At 32.0% G+C, this 19,802-nt stretch overlaps 2 long non-coding RNA genes across 2 annotated transcripts; one reads left to right on the forward strand and one right to left on the reverse strand.

Annotated features, from left to right (window-relative positions):
• Positions 1–4,791: 4,791 nt before the first annotated feature.
• Positions 4,792–6,488, reverse strand: LOC146914931 (uncharacterized). The gene is made up of 3 exons (XR_015013198.1): positions 5,931–6,488; positions 5,355–5,450; positions 4,792–5,018 (listed from the first exon to the last, which is right to left on the reverse strand). It is a non-coding gene; the product is annotated as an uncharacterized LOC146914931 (long non-coding RNA).
• Positions 6,489–10,657: 4,169 nt separating this feature from the next.
• On the forward strand, positions 10,658–13,259 carry LOC146914932 (uncharacterized). Its single transcript, XR_015013199.1, has 3 exons — positions 10,658–10,838; positions 11,958–12,084; positions 13,176–13,259. It is a non-coding gene; the product is annotated as an uncharacterized LOC146914932 (long non-coding RNA).
• Positions 13,260–19,802: the final 6,543 nt, after the last annotated feature.

The raw sequence follows: 19,802 nt of genomic DNA on the forward strand, positions 1-19,802 counted from the left end.
CTCCTGTCACCCTCCTGTGTTCCCACGACATCAAAATGTTTCTCAATACAAATCAACCACCAATAAGCGTCACCGCTGCCGTCAAATTGTGGCATGTCCATTTCCCCCCTACTGTGAATTTCTTTCCCTGGATCAGAACTGCTCTGATACCAGTGATAGAAACTGATATCAAAATATAAACTAATAGTAATTGTACAATATAATCCCAAGAAATTCGAGAGTCTTGGTTCTCTCCCCTCCAAGAATTTGAGAGCTTGGTCTCTCCCTACCTATCCTTTATCCCAATCCCTGAATGCCTTTCTTTTCCTCTGCATCTTATTTATAATACTAAGTCCTATAGCTGTTACATAGAAGTCTAGTAGACAGCAATTACTGCAGACAAGTAACAGTTACTTATTTATAATATTATTAAATAAACCACTAGTATCTATAACTTCTGCCCTTAGGAGTCCTATTACTAACAATACTCCGACTTAAAATGAATGCAACGTGAAACGCTCGCCAACTCGCATGTGGTTGGCATCGACTCCACCACTGCCACCATAAGAGAGCACGGTTTCGCAAGGCTTTCACCGCCACCAGCAACTTCTCACCCTCCTGTGTTCCCACGACATCAAAATGTTTCTCAATACAAATCAACCACCAATAAGCGTCACCGCTGCCGTCAAATTGTGGCATGTCCATTTCCCCCCTACTGTGAATTTCTTTCCCTGGATCAGAACTGCTCTGATACCAGTGATAGAAACTGATATCAAAATATAAACTAATAGTAATTGTACAATATAATCCCAAGAAATTCGAGAGTCTTGGTTCTCTCCCCTCCAAGAATTCGAGAGCTTGGTCTCTCCCTACCTATCCTTTATCCCAATCCCTGAATGCCTTTCTTTTCCTCTGCATCTTATTTATAATACTAAGTCCTATAGCTGTTACATAGAAGTCTAGTAGACAGCAATTACTGCAGACAAGTAACAGTTACTTATTTATAATATTATTAAATAAACCACTAGTATCTATAACTTCTGCCCTTAGGAGTCCTATTACTAACAAAATACACACTTGGTTTCATATATACTCAATTGATTATTTAGTTGTGGTGCTCTTAGACATGCACACAATAACTAAATAATGAGAGTCTTGTGTTTAGAATCAAGATTAAAATTGTGAACCAGTGGACTACAAACTATCTTGACCTAAAATTGAATTGAGATGCAAGGACAGTTGAAAATTCGCATGATAATTATAATGTTTCGGAAACTTTAATGGTATATCTTCCTGTAAATTTTATTTGTGATCTTTTTTTGGCATTATGAATAACTCAATGATCTGCAAAATAAAATAAGGAAAAGTCAGTTCATCAAAATAGAGAAAATGTTGCTACAACCGACATTTTCAAGATTATGGTTGAATCTTGACAATGTAGGGTGTAGTAACAACATTTTCTTTGTATTGATGAATTAATTTTTCCTTTTTGTATTTTGCAGATTTCTGAGTTGTTCATGACGTCAAAAGATAATGACAAATATAGATTTTACTGAAAGATCTTTAACTATAGTATAGGCTGTGTTATAATTGTCATACGAATTATCAACAAATTTAATGGACTTTGATATCTTTATTTCACACCTCTTTGTAATGTAATGGTAGCAGAGTGGAGGTTTTGGTGTTATATGGGCCTTGACATTTTAATTGTTTCAAACTTTGTATACTTGTTATAGGTACCTGTATTCCAAGAGTGGCAGTAGTGGTATGGATTCTGCTCTGAAATGGTTGACAGTTAGAGCAGCAGAACTTGTTCATGTTCACTTCTTCTACTAGGTCTAGAATAAATGTAGAAATCTTCACACTTGGGTCAATAAGCTTTTTATATAACCATTGATCTATTATAAAATAAATGTGGATTATTATTATTAATATCATTAACTATTTGCATGCAGGTAACAAAAAGATTCGTCTATATAAGTTATGTCGCAGTGTTGAAATAATATTGGGAAAGCCGTCAAATTGAAGTAAATAGGTGTCATTCTTTAAGTATGAACATAAAACAACAACCATGTGTTTTTTCCATCAAGTAGGATCGGCAATATGGATCAAACGATACCTTTTAACCATTCTTCAGTTTTTTTTTTTGGTAAATTTATAATATATTTTAATATAATTTAAACTAATCTTGGCTTAAAAGAATATACAGTTTGGTATTTTCTGTGTTTTAAATAGAATATACTACTTTACTGCAGCAAAAGAAGTAATAATAAAGATGAATGCGACAACAAAGTCCTCATTATTTTTATGAGAGGAAGATTGATTTTTTGAGATAAACCTTGAGTGGTTGATCCAACGGTTAGAAACAACCAGTGAAGTTGTTCTTACCGCTGCAGCACTCTGAATTGTTATTCTCCCTCCAAGAGCTTTCACCTCTATCAGGTGAGAATTTGTACTTTATTACCTCGATCAGATAATTATCCTCTGACTATTTGTTGCAATCCTAAGATAATAAAATCTTTTATTTCAGGAATTATTGACATGGCTTTATCTTGTAGGAGGCCAAAGAGGCTAGCTGGAAATTGGACAGAAGACAACAAAAAGCTCATGCCAAAACACAGCATGCTAGAAACCAACGATCCTTTTATCCTAACACACAATCTATCGGATTCCACCTTTAACATGGAACAAACACACAAGAGGCCAAACACACATACTGAGTGAACTCTGTAAGTCATTAGGCATTGGTTAATGACTCTTTACTCCATCTTTTAGTTTGCTTTCTACATTAGGCATCCTGTTATTGATCTTTGAAACTAATAATTTATTTGCTTTCTAACTTATTGATCTAAAATGTTAAAGCATCATTGTCCTAGATTTCTTTAACAGAATCCACATTATCCTTAGTTTACCTTCTTTGGCTTTTTTATTAAATTGTTGGCTTTTATGGTTTTACTTTGCCAATTTTATAAATCAATACCTCTGATTTTAAAACTTAAAGAAATACAAAGAATTGTCAAATCTTTCTAATTTTCCACCATTGTCAAATGTTAAGTCTTTTCGAAAAAGAAATGAGACAGAAAAACACCAACTAAGCACATAATATACATACATGTATAGTCTTTCACTTTCATTTTCTCGCCTCCAAGTACATGAGTTTCTGTTCGTTCCAAAACAATCTCTCGTTATTCGTAGTCTCAGATTGAGATTACAGGAGCCTAAAATAAGATATCTAATTTCCATCGAAAAAAGTTATTTTATTTTATTACATTTGCGTGATCTTACCAGCCACTCACACCAGCAGATCAACAATGTCATTAGCGTTAAAAAGGCTCCACATTGATATGCCACATAAAGTGCACCAGCCCACTAACTAAATTGTAAGGATTATTATGTTTTTACCTGTATTTTAAAATTATTCAAATAATTTCTTTTGGGTGATCTATTTACTAATAAACATGTTAATCTATTTTTATTTATTTTTTGCAGGCCCAGAGATTTAAATACAGATTCATTTGATAAGAGAAATACATGTGATATTTCCGGATCGTCTTATTTTTTGGTAGCACCTGCTCCAAACTGTTCAGATGATCGGAGGAATGAGTGGGGAAATTTTCTTGTTTTTCCGTACAAAATGATAGGGTATGAAATTTTTATTTTTCCTTCCTATCTTTGTTATGTAGGGTGATCGAATTGGTCCGTCTATACGAAGAACATTGTAACGCCCATATTAAACGTGTCTAGAATATTTAACATGTGCGTTATAACTGATACTGGATACATTAATAATACAATACGAAAGCAAAATAAGTTGAGATTCAGATACATAAGTCGTCTCAAGTCACATATATTACATTATTTATACATGGTAAGTCGAATGAAACAAGTACGACAAGGTTGATTACAACACACACACACACATATATATATATATACACATAACATAACATCAACTAAGGGTCATAAGAGCTAAATCCAACAAAGCACGATCAATCCGAAGCCTTCTCCTTACCTTTGCCTCGAGCAACCTATGAACGTTAACAAATGAAGGGATGGGTTGAGACATAAAGTCTCGGTGAGTTCCACCTAAGTCCTAGGCTAGAGGTAACCTCGGGGAAACCTACGGTTACCACGTGTCTACAACACAACCGAATGGTTGATTGTACGTGAGTCAACTCATTCATACCTAAGACGATTGTGCAAGCCTAAACCGTCGTCACTTGTAGCTAAACTTGTATCATGTCGTATATCATGTCATTTCTTGTCATAAACATAGCATATCATCACTACTACAAAAATGGGCTTATATAGCGCTTTTTTTTGGCTTTAGGTAGCGCTTTTGAAGCGCTATTGTAAATGGCGCTGGTAAAGGTAATATAGCGCTTTTTACCGTATAAAGCGCTAGCTATAGCAGGGTTTATATAGCGCTTTATGTCAAAAAGTGCTAGCAAAGGTTCTCCTTAGATAGCGCTTTCAAAAATAAACGTCATCTAAGACAAGTTTAAAAACAGTGTTTTTGTTTAAAAAGCGCTATGTAACAATAGGTTTAGATAACGCTTTATAAAGGAAAAAAAGCGCTAGGAAAAGCATTTATTTTATTTTATTTTTGTCAAAAAAAAATTCCTTTCCAGATAGCGTTTTTTTTTATTTTTTTTGATCAAGATAGTGTTTTTTTATTAATTTAAAGTAATATATATATATATATATATATATATATATATATATATATAAAGTCTGAAATTTAAAGGGAAATGTATATAATTTAGGCACATTATAATTGAGACTATTATTTATCAAATAAACATAACCATATCATAAAAAATGTATGTATATATATAGCATAAAAGTCAGAAATGTTTAGCCTCTAATATGGTAACATGGATATCTCTAAGAGTTACAACTAATTAGTTGACATAAAGATCAAAATCTTCTATGGTATCATGCAGTCTTCATCTATCTTCTTGGTCTTCTCAACATTTTTATCCAAAACAAGCATGCAAATCATCATTCATTTCCAAATTTCGTTCACTCTCCTCCACCTGAATATATACCAGAAAACGCCATTAAGCAATAACGCTATATTATATTAGAGATAAATTCAAAGTACTACTGATCATGAGTACAAATTAAAGCAAGATTATAAATTAAAACAACTACCACTTCTAGCAAATATATTTAGAAACATTAAACTCACCTTATTATAAAAAAAAAAAATCATATAACTTTTAGGCTGATCATGAACCGACACCATTCTTCTTAGATTTCTATTAGAAGCCATCAATGTACTGTATATATTATAACATTAAAAATAACCATGTTACTTAATAAACTTAATTATACGTAGATATTATACTTTAATATAAAAAAAAACATACCAACTTTGGAATCTCATTCAGTTTTGAAATGAGAATATCTTTCATAAACCTCATCACAAAGTACCCGACATCTATACCATTTTCTTGGCGAGGACACTACAAAAAATAAAATAATAAGTAATTGTATAAGTTAGTTTATTTGGTATGCCATGTAGAAGTCACGATGGATGATTATGGAATTGATTAGTAGGTTATACAAAAGGCATATGCATAGTGGATCTCATATTATCACATCATTCAATTAGTTTATTAGAAAATAATTCTAGTCACACACAAAAAGTGTTATTGTTTATATATATAAAAAAAAAAAAATTGAACCAAAAGAAAAATTATTCATCTTACTGGTTGTGTAGAGTTTAATTAAACCCAAAATCTTTAATAAACAATTGTCAAATTTCAGTAATTATTCATCAAACAAAAATTTTGAATTTTCGATTGTCAAATTCATCCTAATCACTAACAGTGCAGTCTTAAATTTAGTTTGAACCTTGAAAACCTAAAATATCCAGATGAAAATATGAAAAAATTAAAGAATATTTGAGTTAAATTGAGGTAAGGAAAGAATGAAGATGGTACCTGAGATGAAGAATTGAGTATTGAAAAAGATGTAACCGGATGACGGCAGCGACGATATGATGCACCGCAATTAAGAGTGAGATAGAGGTGGTTGTTCTGGAATGAATCGAAAGAGACGGTTATGGTTTTGGAATAGATCGAAGGAGTCGAGTGATGGTGATGAATGAATTGATAGATATAGGTGGTTGGTGATGAATGAATCGATAGAGGTGGTGGTTTTGGACTGAATTGCCTGCACACGATCTAATGAAAGTTTTGAGTAAAGTAGTTTTGGGTTATGTTATTAATTGATTTAAAAAATACGTTTAATGAAAATTATGTTATAGTTTTTATTTTATCTTTAGGATGCATTAAAATAGGGATTTCCATTAAAATTGGGATTCTTTGTTACTTTTGAGTATATAACAAAAAGAAGTTACGTTTTGTTGTTAGTGTATAAAGCGTTTTTTTTGTGTAACAAAAAAAAAAGCATTTTTTTTCAAATATAAATAAAAAACAAAAAACGCAAACTTCATGAAAATTATGTTATAGTTTTTATTTTATCTTTAGGATGCATTAAAATAGGGATTTCCATTAAAATTGGGATTCTTTTTTACTTTTGAGTATATAACAAAAAGAAGTTACGCTTTGTTGTTAGTGTATAAAGCATTTTTTTTTCAAATATAAATAAAAAAACAAAAAACGCAACCTGCAAAGTAGGATTTATGGAAAAGTAAGATTTAGTGGGACCAGGACATTTGATTTGTTTTTTTTAGTTTGGATTTGTTTTTTGGGAAAAAAGTTTAGATTTGTTTTTTTTTTAAAAGTTTAGATTTAGTTTGTTATATATATGATAAAAGAATTAAAAAAGGTTTGTACCAATTTTTTTTTTTTTAAAAAAAGGTGTGCTTTGTTACTGCAATCCATTTTTCATTTTTTGTTTGAAAGATGCAATCCATTTTTCATAAAAATTCAAAAAATATTTGAAATATGCTATGCAGGGGATCGAACAGGGGACCTGTTAGTTAATGTACATTAAATTAGTTAATAAAATGGCGCTTTTTTTAACCTATAAGCGCTATCTTTCTCAAGCATACAATCGCACTTTTTTTAACCTATAAGCGCTATTTAAGGTTGATTTATATATAGCGCTTTTCATAAAAAGTGCCATATACGATTAATCATATTTTTTATTTAAATAACTGTTATTTTTATTTAACCTATACTGACGCTTTCAATACAAAGCGCTATATATACTTAAAATGATAGATAGAGCTTTTTCAAAAAAGCGCTAGCTAAGACCTCCGTGTTTTAATTTATAGCGCTTTAGTGTTAAAAGCGCTATTTATGAGGCGCTATATTTTCCCAAATTTGTAGTAGTGCATGGTGTATCCAACAATTATCTGAGTTGATTTTACGGAGTGTATCGGGTGGAGTAACCCCGAGTACAATCCCTTACATGACCGATGAATTCCTAGCTAAGATACATCAGACTCCTCTTAATGTCGTCCGGGCCTACCTTGCGGAGCATGTCCCGTTCCCCTGACGTGAACCCCTTGAAATCCCTCTGACATGGATCACAAGAGACACGACATATCATACATAAACATGGTCATATACATATCATATTCATAATACCCTTTAGAGGCGTGCTATCTTACATATTCTCGACTACTTAAGTCGAGGTTCTAGAGTTCACATGCTTAGGTTTATTGCTACCCGATCATGTTCGTGTATAAACTCTCATAAGCCATTCTCATTGTATATGTTAAGATTATCCATGATTTTCATTTTCAAGAATCGTTCGATGTAATGTGCATTGATTAGATGATGTTTAGGGGTTTTTAGGTTGGAAAACATTGCGAGAAAAAAATGCCTCGGACGGCACTACAGGCCCCAAGACGAGCCAACAAGCCAAATGGAAAGCTGGGAGGTCAGTCCCAACTCGCCATGTTAAAGGGGAGAGGAAGCTCATGAGATTACAAACCGGAATACCAAGCATACAATTGTTGCCTACTTAAAACAAACACCATTTGAAACAGATAATCATGAGCTGTATAAGCACTAAACATTGAATCTTATATTTCAAATCAGATAATGATGAAAGAATTAGACAAGGCTTAAACATACATGGAATAAACAGATCGTTGGGAACATTGAAAAAAGTTAAATGGAATCTCATCTCTTACGAGCTTATATTTCAAATGAAATATTGGTAAGAGCAGTTAAATATACAATATATAAAGTGAAATAGAAGTATCCTTGTTCACGAGGCTTACCTCAATGTGTGGTTTGGGAACTTATGAAAGTGCATACATGACAAAGACACTAATACGTCGACCAGAGTAAAATAAAATAAAAAATTAACCCACTTTGGTTGGTCTGGTGGTATTCACTTGGGACTGGGAGTGTGCTCCTCCTCGATGACTCATATAACCTAGACAGTATATATGTATGCTAAAGTTGACATGAGGGTAGCTCGTGTGTGTCTAGATCTTTACTATGATTCAACTAAATGTTGTGATCTGAATTGACTTTTAGTAATCTTTATCAATGGATTATGTAAAATGGGACAGACATGAGAGCAGCTCGTGTGTGTCCTGTTATAAATAACCCATTCATCAAGCTATCATAGCTAACTTGGCTATACTTAAATCCATGGTATACCACTTTGTCATGAAAGTGCAGATCTTCCTCAACCTCATCATTAATAGACCTTTCATAAGATGACAACATCTGGCAAATTCGATTTGTTGAAAAAGGTGAATATCAATGTGGTAAAGCAGATGGATCAAGAGAACATCAAATCTTGTTAAATTGGATGATGGATGGGAAAATATGGATCATCAGAATTAGAGGAGAAGAGGTCTGAAAGTATGGATCGTTTGTTTTGTGTTCCTTATCATTCAGAAAGGGCTCTCCTGCTGGCAGTATTCGACTTCTTATAAGCTTTGTTGCCGGTTATTTTGTTGATTGTATTATTTTTTCACCAGAAGAAACTACTTCCTTATTCTGAATGATATTGTAACTTTTTTTGGACTTGAGTGGCTTTGATCAATGCGCATACTTTGTTTGATAGATCGCCAAGTAATTTTCTTACCTCAAACATTAAGAAATACCGCATTTTTTAAACATAAAACTATTACTGAATTCACTACTAGAAAACACGCCATCAGTGACTGATTTAGCGACCCAAATAATTTAGTCACTGTTAAGACCGAATCGGAGACTGAATATTTTGTTTTATAACCAAATTTTCTTGAGTCACTGAATTAGTCGCAAATTATTTTAGAGACCGATTTGGTGATGGATAAATCAGTCACTAATGGGTTTGGTAATTCCAAAATCTATACTTTTATTTTATTCTTTTTTGCAGCTTTATTAAATAATAAAATTAAACTTTTCTCACTCACAATTTCATCCTATTCTACTCTAAGGGGGGTGTATTGGATTAGAATTTTAAAAGACTATTTTAATAAAAAAAGTCTTTAAGATTTTAAAAGACTGTGTGAGATTATATTGATTCTGTGAGATTTTAAAAGACTTTTTATGTAAAAGACTTTATACACTCAAGATTTTAATGGATTTATCACATTGACTTTTAAGGATTTCAAAGGATTTTATGGGATTTTAAAATTTTAAAGGATTCAATGAATTTTAGGGAAAAAAAGAACAAACTTACAAGTGTGAATGATAAAAATAATGAACAAATAAATTCTAGCGTTTGAATAAAGAAAAATAAAACCAATAAAAAATTCTTTTACTATTGATTTTAAAATTTTAAGGATTTTATGGATTTTATAAGATTTTAAGGGACTAAAAAACACTCTTAACACATTATTCTCCATACACATTTTTTATTTGTTAAAAATGTTATTCCCACAAAATTCAATTGTACATATTTAAAATTATGACAGCTCTTACAAATCTTTCAAAAAAAAAAAATATTGTGTCAGCCCTCATTTTGTGTTTGAAATTAGAGAAGTCGTTTGAGTTTTTCTAAGAGAGGTGAGAGAGAGAGAAGAGAGGAGGGAGAGAGAGAGAGAGAGAGAGAGAGAGAGAGAGAATGGAGAGATAGAGAGACGAAGAGAGAAAGGAGAGAGGGGGGAGGGGAGAGAGAGAAGGGAGAAGAAAGAGATAGTAACTTTTAAATGAAAAACAATCCCAAGAAATCTCATCTTTTCATGAAAGACTTTTTCTTGTTAAAATTACACTACAAAATTCCACAAAATCCATCAAAATCCAATTTATTAAACAATCCTTCGAAATTTGAATGATTTTGAATACCATGAGACTTTTTTTAAGTGATGAAAAGTCTTGATTGAATACCTCAAGACTTTTTTAAAATGACAAAGAGTCTTGATTGAATACCACAAGACTTTTTTTAAGTTGCAAAAAGTCTTGATTGAATACCACAAGACTTTTTCATAATTAAAAAGTCTTTTAAAATCCCATAGAATCCTAATCTAATACATCCCCCTAATTTTCAGGAAACAAAACTCACAGATCTAAACCCTCACTGAGAACCTTTCCAATTCTTTCTCAAATCTTCTTGATTCTGAACTCAAAGAACTTAGAACCCTCACTCAGAACCTTCACCATTCAGAATCGTAACCCTAAATCAACAAAAAACCCATATCCTTTCCACCATGAATTTTCTATCGATTCCTTTTCTCCACAATGATTCACGGCCATACAAATCAATATCTAGTTCTGTTTCTCATATACAATATGAATCTGTACTCAGGTAATTTCCCAAAACGTTCTTGATTTAAAAGGTTCAGAATTAGAGGAAATCTTTTTAATGTCTCACAGATCTAAGGTAAAAATTTGATGATGAGTATTTGAGGAAATCTGTCATGGAGTTTGCTTCAAGGAGGGATATGGCTAAGGTTGCTGTTTCCTTGGAATTTGGAGACATAATGATAGGTTCGCTTCCTATCTATGTTTTCTTGAATATTCTGTTAATTATCTATGTTGTTAGAATGATATGTTACTTATCTATGTTTTTAGAATGTTCTATTAAATTCATCTATATAATTAGAATGGTTAATGATTTGGATATAAAGTATTCCCTAAATCAATTATCTATAATCTAGTTTGGAAGTAACGTTTTAAGGTGTTGTGTGTTTGCGACTTTTCAGTGTTGTGTGTTTGGTATTTAAAGTCCAGAATTTTTTTTTTAATTTTTTTTTGAATCAATCATTTTTAATGGTATGAATGTGAATTCATCAGATCTGGGTCATAGATCTCCAATTTTGAAGAAAGTCTTTGATCTCAGTACCAAAGTTTAGGTGAATGAATCATAACTCCACTTTATTCTATGTTATTGTTTTTTAATTTTCAATAAACCACGGCCGAGTCCTCACCGAGCCTTGATATTTTGAACTCTATTCAGCTTGTTGGTATGGTTCTCATAGAAAACCTAAATAAAATGATTCTCAATTGTAAAACTTTAATTGAAAGTGAAAAGGCAAACAAGTTTACATATGCTGTTAATTTTGAATCCACTCTTAAAAAGGAGCTTCAAGTCATTTTCTTGGAGTCTTCCAATAAGTCTTTTAAATTTGATCATTTATGTAGGCCACGAGATAACCAATGTATAATATAGGAGTTACAACTTTTGATATTGTTGCATTGAATTATAATCTTTTCATTCTCAAAGATGAACAAATGTTTGTATTATGTTATAATGATGCAGAGGCATAGACATTTTAATGTAGAAACTCGACCATTGAGTAATGAACTCTTCTATAATTCTACTTAAAACTTTTTAGTGTTTAAAATGATTGAAGAAGAGGTGCAGAACAATGAATTAATCTCTTTGTTTAATTTGTACAGTAAAGAAAAGTAACTATGTTAGCTCATGAAATAGAGTAGTGATCTCTTCTGTAATTCTACTGAAACTCTTTGGTTGTTAACACTGTTAAAGTGTGTTTTTGTGGTTTTTGTGAAGTGAATTGAAGCAAACATGAAGATACTGAAGTTATTGTTATTTGAATCATGTGTGTATTGTTTAATTATGATGTGTGTATTGTACTTTTGTAGGTCATTTCATTCATTCAGCTCATCCTCCTATCTGATTCCCTCCTCTGTTACCACGAGGAGCGGACCATTGGAAAAGGCTAACAACGACTCATTCGCTCACCCTCCCATCTATTAATTGTTGAACTAGGTAATAAGCTAAACATTATTTCGGGCCTTTTTTATTCGAGTTTTGAGGCAGATTTTATAGTTTTTTTGTTTTGTTTTTCTTCTTTCTCTGCTAAGTTTTTACATACTTTTCATCTTTGTGAAACTGTTCTATTTTGCAGGCCTTGTATTTTGTGTGCACTGGTTTTTTATTGATTCAACGTGTGTACTGGTTTTTTTTCGTTCAATGTGTTTTACTAGTTTTTGTCAGTTCAAATGTGTCACTAGTTTCAATTGTGGATAGTAACCTTGTTATACCATATAGCCATTTTAATGAATTAGTCTTTCTTTCATTATAGCATTTGTTATTCCATAAAAAAAACCCTGGCAGTAACCTTTGAATGAGTGAAAGATTTAGCCAATTTATTAGCTATTTTACAAACAAATAGAAGGTGTGTTAATGAATTGTTCATATATATGGTAAAGATACCTTAGTTTTTCTTTATTTTAACCTTTTCTCTTTCTTTGTTAATGTTGAGTTTTCTTGAATAGATCAAATACAAGACAAAATATTACATGTTAACATGTTTTTAATTTACAATCTTTATTTGGTTGGACAAAACATAATGACACTCAACCAAATCCTTTGTAATTGTTTTTTTGCACTCACATTCATTGCAAGGAGGACACTTGGGTTGATAGAAGATTGGAGCATTATGTACTAATATTATTTAATATAGTTCATTGCTTATTGATTTTGCCTAAAATTAATGTGATTCTTTCTAATAATTTATTCTGTTTGGGAGCATTTGAAACTAATATTTTTATGTAGTTCAATGTAGGCTATACGGGGCATAGTCCTTGTAATTGAGCATCTGAGACTAACAATGATATTAATTGTTTTCTTAAAATTTCAACCCAAGCCATATACCAGAGACCTTCAATTTAAACCTTATTTGTGGCTGATGATAGTAAGGATGGGAAAAGAAAGAATTGACTTAGAATTATCATCATGGTTTTTATTATGATGCAAATCAACCTTATTTGTGTTTGTATGTTATATTGTGTCTTTCATATATATATACTAAGTATCTTGAGTGTTATATTATGATGTTATGTTTGTTGATATTAGAGGTTGTGATCAAGAATAACATTGGAGTTATGGATGCAAGTAATAATATGGGGGGATTCATGCGTTCCAACCATTTAAGAATATGCGAATATACGATAGGCTAAGTCTTATCTAATTGTATATACTGTTTGTAGAGTTTGATACACAAATGTATATTTTGTTATGTATCATATTGATATAAATTTAGACGTAAAATCATATTTTGACAGGCTGCGTTTTTTTTTTGGCTCAACATAAGTTAGAGACTGATTCAGTGTCTGATTTTTTATAACTTGATAAATCGGTCACTAACGCAGTCACAAAAATTGGTGACAAAACCAGTCTCTAATACAAGTCTCTAATTTGGTCGCTAAATCCAGTCACAAAATCTGTCTCTGAACTCTTGAGCTCTATGTAGGTCTCTATCGGTGTCTAATTTCTGTCTCATATTCGGTCACTGATTTTCGGTCGCTGTTAAGGTCACAAAGGATTAGCGACTAGCATATTAACCACCGTTAATTTTGGTCACTAATTCGGTCACAAACTCCGTTAGTGACCGATTTTTGTGATATAGCGACTGAATATTCGGTCTCTAAAAGACTGATTTCTTGTAGTATCCTTTGTGTTTATATGTATTTACAATGAACTATTTGTATTCCAAAGAAATGTAGTAGTATAAATAAGGGTTATTCAAATTATTCAGTTACATAAGAATTGGTTAACCTATAACATTATCGGTTGCTGCACAAATTTTTGTTTAGTGCTTGTCACAATGGGCTTCCTAAAATTAAATAATATTTACATTCCCTTCAATTCAATTCAACATATACTATATTTCAAAAGGATAGGAATACAGTTCAAATTGTTTTGAAATAACAATTCATTAGAAAACATGGAGAAGGATCTGATCAAGCTGAATCTATATCATCATGTTCTTCTGTACGACACAAGAAGAGATCATTCCATGTCTCTAAAATCTTTGACAACATGACAAATATGCATACAAGTTGATTCAGCAGCACTACAAGATATATTATATTACTTTACATGACAAATTTTGAAACTTGAACCAATGCCATTATTAAAGTTTGAGTAAACTACGCTCTCCTTGCATGAGAAATGATCATATTACATTACACAAATGCATTTCAAGTAGTTACCTTTTCACTGCACAATGATAAAGATTGGGAGGTGTGGCAATGGTCGTTGCAGCAGTAGAAGCATATGCGGAGAATTTTGAATGATAGCTAATGATCTTCGTGCCCTTTCCAAATGCTTCAATCTATTTAATAACATTCATTCACGATGATACATTTAAGGTATATTAATTCACTAAAGAACACACACAAAAGACACCATAATAACCAAAACAATGATTGATCAAATTAAGCACTTAATCCTCACAACCTTGTATGTATAATGATCATCTAACAAACTTTTATTAGGACACATGACTTTTATTCTTCTTAATCATTCCTTAAACTAATACATTTCCTAAATGAAATATACCGCAAAACCAAAAGTTACCTACAACTTGTCACCAACGTAGATCCAAATAGATAATTTAATAATTATCCTTGAACAGGATTTTACTATGCTTCCATCAATATTGGCAACATATAGTGGACAAGCTACATTTCTACGCAACATACTTTCGCATAAAAGTAGCTTATCCACTATATGCTGCCAATATTGATATTGGCTGTTTTAAAATTGAAAGAAACTTGAAAGTGAACCCTAGAAATGACATTATTCTTGTCGCAACAACCGACAAGGATATATGTATAAGGGTTATAAGTGTGTACGAATATTAGTATAAACACACAAGCAGTCTTAAATATTAAATCAACGGAACAAAACAATTTACAAAACTTAAGCAAACTCACAAATTTAGGTTACATCACCAATCCCTTGCAAATCTCCTTTGACTGTGTCTGTAAATGCCACATAAGTGCTTATTGCTAAGTCAAGCCTAGTTTTCCTCATCCATAACTGTCACAATCACAAGTGTTATTTCCTCATAGCTGTCAAATGCTATTTTGTTCATCCATAACAGAACCTCCACTATGCATGGAGGGGAGATACACGCTTCTATACTTATATATATTTTCACGTTCCCTTTTGGTTTAACTTTTGTTCTTTCACGCTTCTATACTCAGAGCAGTCAAAGGCTATTTTATTCTGATTACAATAAAATATTTTCTCGCCTCCAAGTACATCGAGTTTCATATATACTCTTTCACGTTCACTTGGTTTAACTTTTGTTGTTATGATTATAGCATAATACTTTCTCCTCTCCAAGTAAATCGAGTTTCTGTTCATTACATTCAAGTTGTTTTGCAACCTCCAAATATGATAGTTATTGAGGAAGGACCTAATTCACAAAACTATTGTACCGGGATGCCATAGTCCATAGACGTATTCTGATCCACAACAATCTCTCTTTAAACCAATCCTTTGCGCCTTCGGAGAGGGTTTGTAACAGGTTAGCAATCTCGTTTTTTAGATTTTATGGTGCTGGGAAATTTGAAATGCTAAGTTTCCCGTATGAGAATTGATGGTAGAGCATTTTTTCATGAGATTTAATCATTAAATTGATTTTCTTTTCTGTATCTATATGATTATTCAGTTATTATGGATGATTGTTTTTTTTGCAATGACAATGTTACAATATGAAACTATTATTACAAGTTATTGTTTATATTATGATTTTATAATAAAACTTTGGTTCGATAATCCATAATTTAATTATATGAGACTTTATGATACTGACTTACTATTTGAATCAAGCTGGAATATTTATTGGGCACTATATTTTGGGTCACAGAGTTAGTTAGTTAGTTATGTTTCTTTCACCAAAAAATACACACATTATTTCGGATTTAGATTCTCTCTATTGAAAATTTTCTCTGCATTTCCAATCTCCACTTTGATTATTTAGTTGTTGCTACTCTTAGGCATACAAATAATAATTAAATAATGTGAGTCCTGAGTTTAGAATCAAGATTTAAATTGTGTACCAAATTTTTTTGAAGTGCCCAATGGTTATACGGTTTGAAGTACACATTGTCTATATGATTATGACGTCCAATTAAAAAATTTAGGTCATAATGGTTATATGATTCTACTTTTTCCCGTAACAAAAAATAAAAATCAAAAGGCAACCAAACTTTTTTTTTCAAATACCAAGGGAAAATAATATTAAAACGAAACTAGGATTCAAATACCATTCAGCATGAGTATACTTGATATTGTTTGATTTCCACTTCAACCAATTCCACGATACACTCTAATGTAAGATGCATTCTTATTAAGCCTTCAAGACTTCAAATCCTCTAAATGCGTGAATAATTTCATGTCAATTATAAAGTATCCAAACTTATTGTGAAAGATCTACCCGTGATACTTTTTTGGTATTAGGAACAATGAAGAAATCTGCAAAATACAAAAAGGAAGGATTAGGTCACCAAAATAGAGAAAATGTTAATATGACTGGTCTTTCCAAGATTATGATTGAATTTTGAAAATGTCAGTTATAGTAATGTTTTTTCTATTTTGATTAACTACTTCATCCTTATTGTATTTTGTAGATTTCTACCTTATTCCTAATGCGAAAAAATGATCATCGGATGATCTTTCACTATAGTTTTGAATATCTTATAATTGTCTTTGAAATTATCAACGCATTTAAAGGGTTTGATATCTTGAATTCTGACTATATACAGAAATCAGGTTTCATTACAGCATTTTAAAATGAAGCTCTTGGAATTGATTGAAATCAAACAATACAATATAGAGTATAATGTTGGTCAATAGTATTTGAATCTTAGACCATTTTAAAACTGGTTTATATTACAAGGTCTTTGGAATGATTGTATCTTTTATAATCGGAAGTCGAGTATATAATTGTTTCAGATTCATACTCCAGTAATGTAATGTTAGCATGGTGGTGGTTTTTGTATTATATAGGCTTTAGCCTTTTAATTGTTTCAAATTTTGTGCACTTGTTATTGGTACATGTATTACAAGAGAGGCAGCATTGGTTCTTCGTATAATGTGTTCTTTCATATGATATATAGAAATACTTGTTAGAACAAGTTGTTTAAGGAGTCTTCTTTCAATAAGCATGCAACTTGTGTGTCTTCATTCTTTCTGTTTCTTTTATTGCATCCTGCCACTGACTTTGTAGAGTGTTCAATGTATGGTAGAAATATTCTAGTTCAGCATAACTATACTAACCCAACTTATTCATAATTGTCTTCCCATAGTGGATTTGAGGCCGATAAATTGAGCTAGTATGATTTCTATACGCACGTTAGTCTTTAACTGAGTCTGCGTTCTTTTTTGGGTTTGAGCTATATTATCTATATATGCTACTGTTATCATGAAAAAAATTATATATATTGCGCTTAAAAATTGGCTTAAATCATCATGTAATTGTAGCTTCCATGACTCCCGCGAGAAGCCTTACATGTGTCTTACAACGGCTCCTGCACCCTCCACACTATATAAAAGCGACTCTCAACAATCCTAAAGGTTACACTTTATCTACTCTCTTAACCCCCCCATTCTAATCTCAATACTGACTTCAACGTTGGAGTGTGTGCAGGTACAATCAAATATCATGAAGGTCTAAAAACCAACAATCTCTAAATAATATGTGTATGTAATTAAAATGTGATATGTGTAGCTTGTGAGTTCTAATTTTATTTTGTTTATCATCTAAAACTACAATATAAACTATGAGACACTAATGAGAAGAAAAAACTATGAAGATTGATGAGAATGATTGTTTTATGACAATTTTAGAATCGTCGCCTGCTTATGAAAAATATATTATCTTCAAGCTAGAATTTTAATGTTGTTGTGATTAATAAGTTGATGGACATGCTTATTTTAGAAATATTACCTATTAAAAGAGGTGCATCCTTTTTTGTTGAAAAATGTTGAAGTTGATACTATCATTGTATTTTGTTCCGACATTTATAGTAAATAAACAACTATAATTTAAGTTCGATCTCTTTCTATAATTGTCATCAGTGGATTTAATTTTATCGGTTTAACCTTCCGGTAGAAGAGACTGTTCAGTAGGGTCTCCCGGAAAACTCTCCGGTCTAGGTTCAACCTCCGGTACCACCTGATCCTCTGCCTCACTCTCTTGATGCTAAGGCTGCTCACACAGAGGCTCCTCATGATTCTCTTAATACTTTGTAGGGTTCACTATCTGGGACGGGCCCATCTGGGACGACGACCACTCCCACTCCAACGTCTGCCATCGCGTCCCCTTCTAATAGGAGGGCACCCAGCCTACCTCTCTGTCGGTGCACTAGCGATCATCGTCTCCTTCCCGAGTCTCAGCCTGCTTGGGTTGCCAGACATATCTACACAACATAAAACAATGCAAACAAATCAATCAATTTTTCATTTAGCCTTTTTGTGAAACACCTAGAGTTCAACAAAAACATCTTGAGATCATTGTGTCATTTCAATCTCTAAACTACGACATTACACACAAACTTACTCTAATCAACATTAACAATTCAATTTCCACCTAATTTCATCATTAAGATGCAAATAATCAAACAATTTTTCATTAAGACATTTTATCAAACACCTAGAGTTCAACAAAAACACCTGGAGTTGATTGTGTCATTTCAATCTCTAAAATACCACATTACACTCAACCTTACTCTAATCAACATTAACAATTCAATTTCCAACTAATTTCATCATTAAGATGCAAATAATCAAACAATTTTTCATTAAGACATTTTATCAAACACCTAGAGTTCAACAAAATCATCTTGAGTTCATTGTGTCATTTCAATCTCTAAACTACCACATTACACTCAAACTTACTCTAATCAACATTAACAATTCAGTTTCCAACTAATTTCATCATTTTAACAATTCAGTTTCCAACTAATTTCATCATTAAGATGCAAATAATCAAACAATTTTTCATTAAGACATTTTATCAAACACTTAGAGTTCAACATAGATATTATGAGTTCATTGTGTCATTATGTCATTTCAAATTCGATTTTCTTTTGCTTTGAAACACAATTGGAGAAATGGTTGCTGTTATGATGTAAAACATAGCGCACCATGAGTCAAGTCACGCTAGATAACGAGCGTGAGTTAACTCACGTTGGGGTTATTTGAGGAAGTTTGAGGTGAGAATAAGCAAAATGGTTTGTGAGAAGAGCAATTTTCAAGTACAGTCTAGTGATTGAGTTCAAAATCTCACCTTGCCCCATTTAGTGATCGAGAAACGAATTTGCGGGCCGGCCCGCCGAACAATAAACTTTTATTTGAGAGAATAAAAATCATTTTCTTAATAAATTTTTAAAATTTTAATTTTAAAAAAAAATTATGTTTCTTTTATCATAAAAAAATTATAAAACAATAGACATCAAATAAATTTGTGGTAAAAACAAGATAATTAACAAATTGGTGACGAACTTGGTGACGACTTGGTACCACATGCATATTAGAGTCGTGTCTAGGCGCATTGCATAACTTGACATGAGTCATACTTGCTTATGTGCTTGGCGAATAATTGCATTGGTGAATTGTATACTTGGTGAAATTTGGTGAATATGTGTGGATGTGAACGTGTGCTTGTGAAATGAGTATACTTCCATGCT

This window comes from Medicago sativa, chromosome 6 (genome assembly GCF_051527215.1).
Source record: "Medicago sativa cultivar Bolivia chromosome 6, Bolivia_mono, whole genome shotgun sequence".
Lineage (NCBI taxonomy): Eukaryota > Viridiplantae > Streptophyta > Magnoliopsida > Fabales > Fabaceae > Medicago > Medicago sativa.